Source organism: Lepisosteus oculatus, unplaced genomic scaffold (genome assembly GCF_040954835.1).
Source record: "Lepisosteus oculatus isolate fLepOcu1 unplaced genomic scaffold, fLepOcu1.hap2 HAP2_SCAFFOLD_70, whole genome shotgun sequence".
In the NCBI taxonomy this organism is placed as follows: Eukaryota; Metazoa; Chordata; class Actinopteri; order Semionotiformes; family Lepisosteidae; genus Lepisosteus; species Lepisosteus oculatus.
In genome coordinates, this window is record NW_027168257.1 from 297,651 (window position 1) to 310,430 (window position 12,780).

A 12,780-nucleotide genomic window follows, 5' to 3' on the forward strand; every position below is an offset into this window, starting at 1 on the left:
TTCTGTAAGGTTTGGGCATTTACTGAGACAATTATTAATTGTAGCAGTAAATCACAAAGTTGATTCTTTTGATGGCTTTAGAATCCAACCATGCGACATAACTCAAACAACGCGCACACACAGGTACTAATACACGAGGATACATTTATTAATACATAGAATATGCATGAAAAACTAACAGATCTTATCGAGAGGGTTATCAGAATACAAAAGATATATATTCAATCAGTTACAAAGTGTTACACATATCAAGAGGACATACGTTCAGTATATCATTCATTAAGACCGTTTCGTAAAGTGAACTTGGTTACAACTTCTACATTAGATACTCAAAACAAGTACATAACTCTTAGGAATTAAATTGATATCAACTGGTTTGGATAACAATTGAATTCTCGAGCTGTAATGCATTGAAGTTGAATACTCATCCAATCTTTGGGGATTCAGATCTCCTGCGGGCACAAAGAAACAGTTGCAGGCTGTTGCTGTCCAATCCGCGCTCTCTGGCTCCGTGCCAGGCTGTGCTGTGCGGCTTGCGACGGTGCGCTGCTGTTGCTCATTGTTGGCTTTAACTAGCAAAGTTTGTGCACAGGAGAAAAGATGATTGTGGGTCCCAGCAAGTCAGGAAGAGGACCAGTTCGTTCCTGATGAAGAGCTAGTTCTGAATAGTGATTCAGCTTTCCACAGTTCCGACCTGTTCATGAGGCCTGCTGCTGGTTACTCTCTGGCAACCTCCGCTCTAGACTCTTAGAACAAAGGAAAGTTCTGGCACTCGGACACACTGGCCGTTCCGTGGTTGTCCGGGCTGAGTCTCAGGATGGTCAGGAGGCGCGCTGCGAGAATGTCCTGCCCTTGGGAGCCTTCTGCTCCTGGGCCGTCCTGCCCTGGAATTCTCCTTTGAATTCCCTTTAGAATCTTACTGAATCTTGTTGAATCTTCCCTTCTGAATCTGAATCTGAATCTGAATCTGAATCTCTCAGGCTCTCTGTGTTGCCTGTTTTTACCTGGAGGAACTTCAGCTCATTGATTGGCTGAAAGTTCCATGGGCATCAGAGTCCCACGTGGGTTACTCGGCCCTACCAGTCCCTGATTGGTTGATCAGGGTGAGATATGAGTCACTTAGTCCTGACACTTAGTAATGCAGTCCAGATGTCCAACTCGCACTCCCTAGACAGATAGGCACCAATGGATGACCATTGATCATGATAGCCAGGCTTAGCTAAGTGCATCCCCCTTTGGGAGCTGTCCTTATCAAAAGAAAACATCTTGCATGAATGGTTTCTCTGTGGCTGCACCACAGAGATGAACAGAGAAATGGGGCCTCATTTGGGAAGCTCAGAAACCCTTAATTCTGCCTTATTAATAAACCTCGCCGCTACATATCCCCCCTTTTTGAAGGTCACGAGGTCCCGAGGCATTGTTGCCTTCAAAACAAAACAGAGTTAAGTGATGTCCCTTGCCATTAGAACATTAACCTTAAATGTCCACATTACTCCTCGAGAATTCATACCGGAACCAGCATTGGATACAAACAGGATGAATAACATCTGGAGTATGTATAAACACGGTAGGAGACATTATCTAAGTCTAGGAATTACACATCAGGAAGTTCACTGTCAATATCTGATACCTCTGTAGTAGATATTTGGGGAGAAGTCACTTCCTTTCTTTTGACATGCTACCGTTGACTCATTCGTGCTACCCAGAGTACATCTTGATGTGAGAGTACATCATTCAGAGTACACTGTCAGTCATGATCCAGCTACCTGGCAGTAGTGTTACAATAACAACAGTTCCTGTTCCCAGCCCCCCCCGATAAACCACAACACCTGTGTTGGGTATCTGCTAGGGTGGTTTGGAGGTTTGTTCCATTAAAGCAAACTAACTACCTGTACCTCTTCAGGGCTTACTGTTTCTTGGATTTCTATCCAATTCAATAGTGTGGCACCTGAAGGCATCCATGACCTCAAGTTTGGTCTTATGTTGTCTGGTTCTAGACAGTACAGTGTTAAGTTCAAGAGCACTATGGCCTCCTCGGGAACTTGCAGGAAAACTGTTTGATTAGGTAGCTGCATTGCGGTAGCTGTATCATGCCTGTCACAAGTCATGGTGTCAGTTAAATGTGGTGTGCTGACCAGCCATTTACTTCCCACCTGCTCTTCGTGGGGTTCATTAACCTCCCTCTGCTCATTAGTAGCTTTACACCCTTCATTGGTGAATCATTTAGACACAGCCAATGGATAGCTTTGGTAGCCATACCCATCTCAAGATTTGGAACCGAATTCAATCTTGGATTGCCTTCTGGGTGAGCTATGAGCAATGGGGTTAATGTCACATACTCCTCTACTGAGAAGAGTGGAATCAAGTGGGTTGGGAATTGTGCCATGGCTAGACTGGCTACAGTGGCACTAAGCTCCCTTAACAGGTCTTGTGTCAACATTCTGGCCTGTTGCACACAAGCATAAACCCACTGTATAACACCAACAATCATGTCCACTGGTTGGGGAATAAGGTTTAACCCTGTTGCATAGGAAGTTGCCTGTAGGGTTTCCCCTAAGCTTTCCAACTTTTGCTGCTGTTGATACAGTCTGTCACTACCCTCTGGCATTTCTGACACCTGCCTTCTTGGGGCAGTCGGGGTGAGAGTGCCAGTAGCACACAAACCTACCAGAAATAGCAAACGTGCAACAGTGGCGGCAGCAATCAGTCCTCCCAAAAGTCTTTTCGGGTGGCTGATCCCAGTCATCTCCTTCTGAGTGACTGTTGCCTTTCTAAGCTGGCGCAGCGTGTACATGGTGTCTTTCTCAGTATGCCATGTGGCATCTTGGGCACCAACATCCTGGAAATCTGTGGAGATCTGACGCAGCTGCTGATGCTGCTCCTCCTTTTCCAGGGCATTTGCTTTTTCGATTTGTTCATGCCTGTGCTCTAGGAACCCTGCAGGGGGCGGTGCAGCGGTGGAGCATGCCTGACCCTCGGCTGAGTGGTCATCTGGAGCACCTGAGTGATCTGGGATTGTTACCCTATTCTCACTGTTCAGGTCCACCCTGCACACCTCCTGATTGAGGAATCCCTCTATCGGCATGTTTACAATCGTTCGCTGGGGGTAGGTGTAGGACACCTGCTCGCTCCCCCCTTCCCTCGCTAGGGGTTCAGGGAGCTGCCCCAGCAGTGGGATAGCTAGTTCACTGTCTTTGAACTTACTATCACTCACCAGGCCCATGTCAGTGCAGGCGGGGATTCTGACACCCCTCTTTGCGATGTTCTGCACTGGCAGGTGGGTGGCTTGACCATCCAGCTCCAGTCTGGCTGAACCACTGTTGGTCAGACTCAGACTGACAGACTGAGCTGGTGGCTGTGAGAAAACCGGCTCGGCTTTCATTCCCTGTCCCTTCTGGGGGACTGGGTGTGTAGGCAACCCTGCCGTTGAGGCAGGAACAATCAGGTCAGTCTCACTCACTACCTGGTAGTTGTGAGAAATAATGTTACCTGACTGCAGGTTCCCTGGGTCACAGCAGAGGGAATCAGCATCTGGGATCAGGTGTGTCCACAGCGCAGTAGTCTCAGCGTCCAGCTGGACCTCCTGTCTAACCTGTGAATGTTGCACCAGGGGCACCTGGCGGTGGCCCTGTGACAGCTGCTCAAGCAGATCCTCACTAATAGAGGACCTCTCAGGGCTAAGGGCGAGGGCTACATCACCAACCTGCTCTCCTGCCATCTGGATCCCTTCCACCACTGCGGGGTGGTGGTCCTGACCCCTCTTGGGTGCCAGGGTGCACAGGGAAAGCTCCTTTTCATCGCCAGGTGGGGAGATCAGCTCCTCTTTAGGGATGTAAAAGGTGTGTGCTTTACCTGGTGGATCAGGCGGCTGCTCGGAGCACCGCTCCTGTGGCATGGAGGCTGTTGGGACCTTGGCTGGGGCACGACTTCCCTGTATATTCGGGGAACAAGAAAATATTTTTATTTCTTGTCCAGAGGGAACAGAAGGAATCTCCGCATGGGCTTCTGTGTTCGGTGGGCACTGTGTGAGCACAGTCTGCCTCTTGGCCCCCCTTTCCTTCTGTACAGAAGGCTTAGGAGCCTTGACCTGTTTCCACACCTTGCCTTTCTGGTGATCCACCAAAGGTTCCTCTCTGAGTCGCATGCCCTTTTCTTTTTCTACCCGTTTGAGCTTGCCGTGTGACATCAAACACCTCTCAACCTCAGTGTCAATCAGTGTCTCACTGTGTAAGACATCTCCCATGGCAGCCTTGAGGTAAAAGCTTCCTGCTTTTCCTCTGTGTTTTACTGCCTGCTCTGTGACTTCAGGGGTGGAGTCAGCACTCACTTGGGAGTGGCTGACCTCATCCAGGCAGGAACCCTTCCGCTCAATCAGATAGACTGAGGGAGGGAGAGGGGGCGGGTCTCCGCCTCCTCCAGTGGAGAGTATCAGCTCATTCACGCTTCCGGCAGCCTTGGGGAGCGGTTGTCCCTGTCCTAATAAAGCTTGTTCAAGCCTGGCCAGGCGGGCGGCTACTGAATCCTTTTGTTCAGCTTTTTCTAGCCCTTTCCCTCCCCCGGTGTTCTCATGGCACTTAGGACGCTGGGTGCGGTCCTGTGTGCCAGCTTTGGAACAGGGCTTAGCCAGCTCAGGAGCCTGTGCTCCTTCGAGCAGGAGGGAATTAACCCTGCTGGCTCTGACGGCGAACACAGTCGCTTTAACAGCTTTTTGCTCAGAGTGACTTTGGACATCATACTCCCAGGCTTTCTGCACGAATCTCTTAATATCAGTCATTTTCATGGTCTGTGCATCTGTATGCATTAAGATCATCTTTCTGACTGACGGGTGGAGATTCGCAATGAATAAACCCTTGAAATGTGTGTTCTCTTCGCAACCCTCATCATTTCGCCCTGCAAAATAAGTTCGTCTAAGTCTCTCGTAATATTCGCGAGGGGACTCTGCTCTCTCGTGCTTAATGTTAAGAGCGGCGGCTATCGCAGCAGTCGGGTCAATAAACGCACTGTATTCTTCGATAAGTGCTTGACATAGCTGCTCAAAGTCATTACAGACTTCTTTCATCTGCCTAGCCATCCACTCATGTACAGCTCTGCTGGTAGTTTTCCTGACCAGAAACACTTTCTCCTGTTCTGTGGCGTTTGGCAGGTACTGCAGGTTATACCTGAGGTCCTGAATATAACTCTCGATATTATTCTCTGACACTGCCGGGTCAAATCTCTCTATGTCCTTCGCTAGCTCTCTCAGAGAATGGAGATTTATCCTAGCTTCTCCGCTGACGGAGATATGGAAGAGATCGTGGTCAGACCTGTCGCTGCTAGAGAGAGTGCTTAATAGCGACTCGAATTCAGACCTTTTAGCAACCATCGTTAAACTTAAAGAGTATTACTTTTATGTACGAAATCACAGTTTTACCACAGAAAACCACAAGATCAAGTATGCAATCAACCCGGTAGATCGCAAAAGATCAGAAAACAATCAAGCACTGCTTAAAGAGCAAGGGGAACTTTTTTTCTTTCGGCTTTCAGCACACTGTATTGTCGTGTATGAAACCCGCGGCGTTTTATATTGAATTATTCCGCTTGGTTGACTCATTTCAGTCTTGCCACGCCCGTGCCAGGGACGCCAAATAATGTAGGGAAAACCGGTTCAGGGACGCCAAATATGTAATCATAGTGGCTCTCTGAAGGCACCAGTTCTGTAGGGTTTGGGCATTTACTGAGACAATTATTAATTGTAGCAGTAAATCACAAAGTTGATTCTTTTGATGGCTTTAGAATCCAACCATGCGACATAACTCAAACAACGCGCACACACAGGTACTAATACACGAGGATACATTTATTAATACATAGAATATGCATGTAAACCTAACAGATCTTATCGAGAGGGTTATCAGAATACAAAAGGTATATATTCAATCAGTTACAAAGTGTTACACATATCAAGAGGACATACGTTCAGTATATCATTCATTTAGACTGTTTCTTTGTGCCCGCAGGAGATCTGAATCCCCAAAGATTGGATGAGTATTCAACTTCAATGCATTACAGCTCGAGAATTCAATTGTTATCCCAACCAGTTGATATCAATTTAATTCCTAAGAGTTATGTACTTGTTTTGAGTATCTAATGTAGAAGTTGTAACCAAGTTCACTTTACGAAACGGTCTAAATGAATGATATACTGAACGTATGTCCTCTTGATATGTGTAACACTTTGTAACTGATTGAATATATACCTTTTGTATTCTGATAACCCTCTCGATAAGATCTGTTAGGTTTACATGCATATTCTATGTATTAATAAATGTATCCTCGTGTATTAGTACCTGTGTGTGCGCGTTGTTTGAGTTATGTCGCATGGTTGGATTCTAAAGCCATCAAAAGAATCAACTTTGTGATTTACTGCTACAATTAATAATTGTCTCAGTAAATGCCCAAACCCTACAGAACTGGTGCCTTCAGAGAGCCACTATGATTACATATTTGGCGTCCCTGAACCGGTTTTCCCTACAGCAGCGTCGGGCCTGGTTAGTACTTGGATGGGAGACTGCCTGGGAATACCAGGTGCTGTAAGCTTTTGCTCTCCCGGCCAGCAGGGGTCGCCGTTGGTGCCGTAGGCTTTGGGAGGAAAACCTGCAGGATGGAAAGGTGATCTATAGCCTCATCTCTAGAGATGTTTTGTTGCTGTGGCATGTGTGTGACCCATATTCAAAAAAAAAAACCCGTCTGTAAAACGAATATCGAAGCTGCCTCTAAATCTGCAAATGAAGATGAGTCGATAAACCACTCGTTTTTCGTATAACTAGACATATATTCATTTGTTACCGATTTCATTCATTGAGCATGGATACAGTAGAGGTACAGCCATTCACTGTTTGACATGTCTGCACTGGTACAGAACCGAGCAATCAGAAAACGGGTGAAACTGTCTTTAGACTCAGCATACAGTACCGAGGCCCCCCATGACCAAATAAAGGCTAACCTCGATAATCAGCCTAAAGAACGCAGACTACAGCAAAACGACTGACTTTGAAAAGGGAATGAACGTCCGGAAGGAGTAGTGGAACTAGCTTGAGATGCTTCTCCGGACCCCTAACTAAAAGCCAGCGAGAACCAGCAGCGGCATCCACTCCTGTCGAACCGGGATCCTTCCGCAGCCACGCAGCTCGTGGTGTCCTAACCCTCCCGTATCTGATTTTGGACCAAGCACATCAGGGGAGAGCGCGAACGCAGTCCCCCACTACCAGAAATTATGCAGTCGAGATTCCCACATTTGGGGAATTCGCAGGGGTCAGCACAGCCGGAGTGCAATGGCCGAGCCTCGCCCTGGGTGAACCGATTTTTCGATTTTTAAGGACTTTATTTTCTTTTCACAAAAAAATACAGGAAATCACAAATCAGAAAGCTTTACATTAATATACATACTTAAAACAGTATATATGATCACATCTCATTACATTTTGACACGGTAACAGTTACATAGCAACAATTTTCTTTTTTTCTGGTGCAAATCACATTCTTTATTTAAACATGATAATGTTTTTCACAGTTTCTTGAGATGTTGACCTATGCTCTCTATTTCCCACAGATTTTCTGCTTCCTCCCTCCCTTCTCTCCACAGATCTCTGAGGTAATAGTTCTCTCGGGTGATGAACAGGGCCAGGCTACCTGCTGCCTTGACTGGGACCTCGATGCCTTTGAACAGCCCCATGTTCCTCACTCTCCACAGGGCGTCTTTCCCACTGTTCACCACGGCCCAGATCCTGTCAAACACGTCAGGAGGAAGCTTGACAGGAGAGATGCCGTATCTAACGAAAGCAGCGGTCAGGGTAAATTGGGGCGAGAGAGCCTGCAACCAATCTTCAAACTGGGCCCAGAAGGCCTTAGCAAAAAAGCAGGACCACAGGAGATGGGTCACAGTCTCCTCCTCGCCGCAGCCCACCCTAACGCAGCGAGGGCTGGGGGTGAGGCCCCTACGGTACAAGAAAGTTCGTACCGGTAAGCACTGGTGGACGACACTCCAGGCTAAATCTCTGTGAATGTTGCACAGAAATTTAGAGGATGTGTGTTTCCACACCTTCCTTGTTTGGGCTGATGTTAAAATGCCCACAGGGGTCTGCCTATTGTTCTGGGGTGCTACGAAATCTTCCAGTTTTTGGACGCTGACATCTCGGAGGGGAATATGGCCAATTGGGTGAGATCTTAGAAAACTTTTAACTGTCCCATAAATTGCAGGGCATGTGTCAGAGAGTGGGACGTCCAGCTTGGGTCTGACACCCCACACTCTGAACACCTCCCTACCTACCCAGAGCCTGGAAAAATAAGTCCAGGTACGCGCTGCAGGTGCTGTTGCAAAGCCTCTCAGCACAGAGGCCAGGAAAATGCACAGCAGCTTCGTAGCAATATCTGGGACAGACTTCCCCCCTGAGGGTAGCGGCCTGTACATTATTTCCCTTCTGAGTCTTTCCTGCTTCCCACCCCATAGAAATTGAAACATCAATCTCCTCAGCACCGCCGCAACACGGTGTGGGATTGGGAAGGTAGAAGCCAGAAAATTCAAGACAGGCAAGAGCTCGGCTTTGATGACCAGCACCTTCCCTGTCATGGTGAGGTCTCGGTCCTTCCATTGCATCAGTTTTTTGTTTAAGATTGGCAATTTGTTCTGCCAATTTACTGTTCCCATCTCTTCTCCAAAATACACCCCCAGGACCTTAATTCTCTTCTCTTGCAGCCTGAGATCATGTCCTTCTTTTGGCTCCCTCCAGTTCTGATAAAAAATCTCACTCTTAGATGTGTTAATTTTTGTGGAGGAAGCCAAAGAGAACCGATCACAGCACTGCAGAGCTCTGCTAATTGAGGCATTGTCAGAGAGGAGCAGGGTGACGTCATCCATGTATAGAGACGTCTTTACCTCTCCTCCCCCACTTCCAGGCACTGGTATCCCATTAATGGCCTGATCCTGGCGCAAGGCACAGGCTAAGGGCTCCATAGCCAAAACGAATAACAAGGGGGATAATGGGCAGCCCTGCCTCACCCCTGAACAGACTTCAAAGGTGCGTGATCTATTGCCATTAACCATGACTCTGCTGTTGCTACCTGTGTACAGCAGGTTAATCCACTTTCTCATGATGGGGCCAAACTTCATGTGCTCAAGTACCGATGTTAAGTACTGCCGGTTTAGGCGGTCAAAGGCCTTTTCTAGGTCTACACCTAAAATGCACAGAGGGAGGGAGCGATCCTCAGAGTACAGACAGACATCCCTCAACAAGGCCAGGTTGTCGCTCATCAGGCGTCCTGCTATCCCACAAGTCTGTTCTTTCCCTACCAGTGAGGCCACTACATTTTGTAGGCGCAGGAAAAGGGCTTTGGACAGGATCTTAGTGTCCACGCCTAACAGGCTGAGGGGTCTCCAGTTCTTTATGTCATTTTTTGCTCCTTTCTTAAACAAGAGAGAGATAGTGCCTTCTCTTAAGGAGTCAGGCAGCAATTCTGTCTTGTAGCTTTCCTCGAATAGGAGCAGTAGCGGATCCTGAAGCAGATCCCAAAAGGTGCAATAAAATTCTTTAGGGAGCCCGTCAGCACCCGGAGTTTTCCCCTTCTGTAAGCTCTCCATAGCCTGTCTCAGCTCTTCTACTGTCAAATCCCTCTCAAGTACTTCCCTATCTTCTTCACTCAAAATGTTTTCTAGCTTTGAGGTAAAAAAATGAATATCTTCATCCTTTACCTCTGTAGAGCTGTACAGTCTTGAGTAGAAGGCCTCGGTGCAGGAGAGGATAGCACTCGGCTCTGTTCTCTCTCGTCCCTCCTCATCAACTACACTTTCCATGACAGTCTTGGAGCCTACCACTTTCCTGAAAAAGAAGCGAGTACACTTCTCATTTTCTTCCAAGAACTGCACTCTGCTTCTTAACAGCACTCCTCGACTACTTTCTTCGGCTATGCTCCGGATGTCCTTTTTTAAAAGGGCGATATCCTCGAGCACATCGAAGCCACTGTGCAGCATCGTGTAGAGACGCTGCAGCTGCCTCTGTTTCCTGGCTAGCACTCCTCTCCGTCTGGCAGCAGCCTTCCTTCCCTCAGCCATGAAAAAGGCCTTTGTCCTCACCTTCACCTCCTCCCACCACTCTCCTACTGACCCGTACAGACACTGCAAGGACAGCCACTGTGATAGTTTCTCCTTGTAGCGGGATACTACCCCCTCGTTCTCTAGCAGCTTTGTGTTGAGTTTCCAGAGGCCTGGGCCAAAGACAGTCCCGCCCTGGAGTTCCACTCTACACCCTAAAGCCTGATGATCTGAGAAGAAGACAGGCTGAAGAGTGACCCCAACAACTTTCACTCTCTCTGAGACAAAGCAATAGTCAATTCTGGAGCTGCTATTCCTCCCTGACCATGTATATCCTGCTGTTGTGGGATATATACATCTATATGTGTCTGAGAGTTTAAAGTCTTGAACTAAGTTTTGCAGGGCCAGTGAGCTGGAATCCAATTTTATCGGCGAGCTAGACTGCCTGTCTGTGTGCTCTAAGATACAATTAAAATCCCCTCCCACTATCACGTCTGTGCTGCATAACAATAGGGGGGAGAGTGCCTTGAGTAGCTCCACCCTTCCTCCTACGTCAGTAGGGCAATACACATTGATTAGCCGCAGGTTAACGGTCCCCCATTCCACATCCACACACAGCAACCTGCCATCTATGACCCTCTGAATACTTTTCAATTTGAATGCCCATCCTTTGAAAAGAATGGCCACGCCAGAGGCTCTGTTGTTATTGTCCCCTGACCAAACAGAAGGCCCTTTATCCCACCTATCTTCAAAACTTTTATACCTCTCTTGATAGGCTAAAGCACACTCCTGCAACATCAACACATCTCCCTCTCTCTGCTGGAGGTAATCAAAGACAGACTGGCATTTAACTCTGTCATTGATACCTCTTGTGTTAAGAGAAATTATGTTAAGAGCCATATTACATAAGAAAGTGGAACCAGTCTTTACAAAACACATTTCTCTTCGGTCTCACCTGTTACCTTTTTCTTTTTCTTTTTCTTCTTACCAATTTCCTGCCAGCCATCCTCTGAATGAGCCTTCATCAGGGTGGCAGCAGTAAAAGCGTTCACAGAGTCCATTTCAAGGAAGGGGGTAGAGGGAGGGGTGGAGGGGTTCCAGCTGTCCCCATCGCCATGCTCTCCTTCCTCCTCGCTCGGGGAGAAAACAGAGTCATTTTTCCTTTTCCTCAAGTCCAGCTCCTGGGAGCACTGAGGGGAAAGGGGTGCAGCCGATGCACCAGTCTCCTCTTCCCCCTCACCCACCAGCTGCTGCAGATCCTCCGTGATGGACTGGATGGAGGAGAGGAGGGCATCTGTAGCACTTGCAGAGTCTGAGAAAAGCAGCTCCGCTGAATCCTGGGTATCGTCGCTGGACCCGCTCCACCGGGGGGCCCCACACTGGCCCTCGTTCTGAGGAGCAGGAGTGGGGGAGGGGTCCTCGCTGTTCTCTGGGGTTTTCAAACCCTCGTGCTTGTCTGGTGCAGTCTGCGGTTGTGGGAGCGTAGTGGATTTCTCTTCCACCGGCCCCGGAGCCACAGCAGGACTTATCCTGGCTGGAGGCTGAGAGTCTTTGTCCAACAAGGGTTCTTTGTTTGACTTGTTGTTTGCTTTGGATTTTCGGGCCGGTTTGGCTGAAACAAGCACTGCCTCATCCTTTCTCATTTTGAGTTTATTGGCGTAGGCGTGAGGGCAGTTCTTAAAAACGTGTCCTTCCGAGCCACATAAATTGCACTTTGGCAGCATTGAACAGTCAGAGGCTAAATGTCCCTGTTTGCCACAGGTCTTGCAGCATTTCACAGTGCAGGACGATGCCAGGTGTCCCACAGCACCACAGCGCCGACACACCTTTGGTTGTCCCACATAAAACACATAGCCATTGCAGGCGCCCAGCCGGATTGTAGAGGGCAGGTGCCTTAAGCCTCCATTTACGCTGTCCGGTAGCAAGCGAACCTCGAATTTCCTTGCTCCTGTTTTTATACCATCAACATCTCTAACCTCAGTTCCATGGTGGACGGTGCAGTACTGGTTAAGCCAGGTGTGAATGTCCTCCGTCTTTGCCAGTTCCGAGAACATAACAACATGCACCGTTTTCCTCTCTCTCTGTGTCAGAGGCTGCAAGTTGATCTTCTCAAGTGCAGGAACTTTGCCTCTTTTTGCCTCAAACACATCCACGCATTGTTCAAACAGAGGATAGGTAGCAAATACAACCTCAAATGCTTTCTGACCTGGGAGAGCGAAGATGAAATCCAAGTGCCGAGGTTCAAAGCCAAGTTCCTTCTGTAACACTTTTCTGCTGAACTGCATACGATCCATGAAGAGGTCATCCAAGAGCTCAAAACGTACAGCATTCTTACGGGATCCAAAGGTTGCCATTTCAAAAACCGCAAATCGAACACTGCTTCCAACAAAAGAAAAACAATCCAACTACTCCACCTACAGGCTGATCAAGGTATCTCCCCTGCCAGGTAAGTATGAGTTAAACAGGCCCCTGCAAGCGGCCCGCACCCACAGCACAAATCGTGCAGCCTAGGCCACCTCCTCGCCCCGCACGCCACCGCCTCCTGCTGGGCCCACTCTTTCACACACTCACACGCCACACTAACACTCAAAAGTGTGGGCAAAACGAGAAAACGAGCGCGCCGTTTCCTACACATCTGCAGTCGCCGTTGCGCATTCGCAGCATGTCCCGGGATGCAATTCGGCCTCATTTGCATAACTCCAGACCGGCAGATCGCCA

General features: G+C 48.2%; 1 non-coding gene across 1 annotated transcript; it reads right to left on the reverse strand.

Annotated features, from left to right (window-relative positions):
• Positions 1-7,211: 7,211 nt before the first annotated feature.
• LOC138233768 (U1 spliceosomal RNA) lies at positions 7,212-7,383 on the reverse strand. Its single transcript, XR_011187692.1, has one exon. It is a non-coding gene; the product is annotated as a U1 spliceosomal RNA (small nuclear RNA).
• Positions 7,384-12,780: the final 5,397 nt, after the last annotated feature.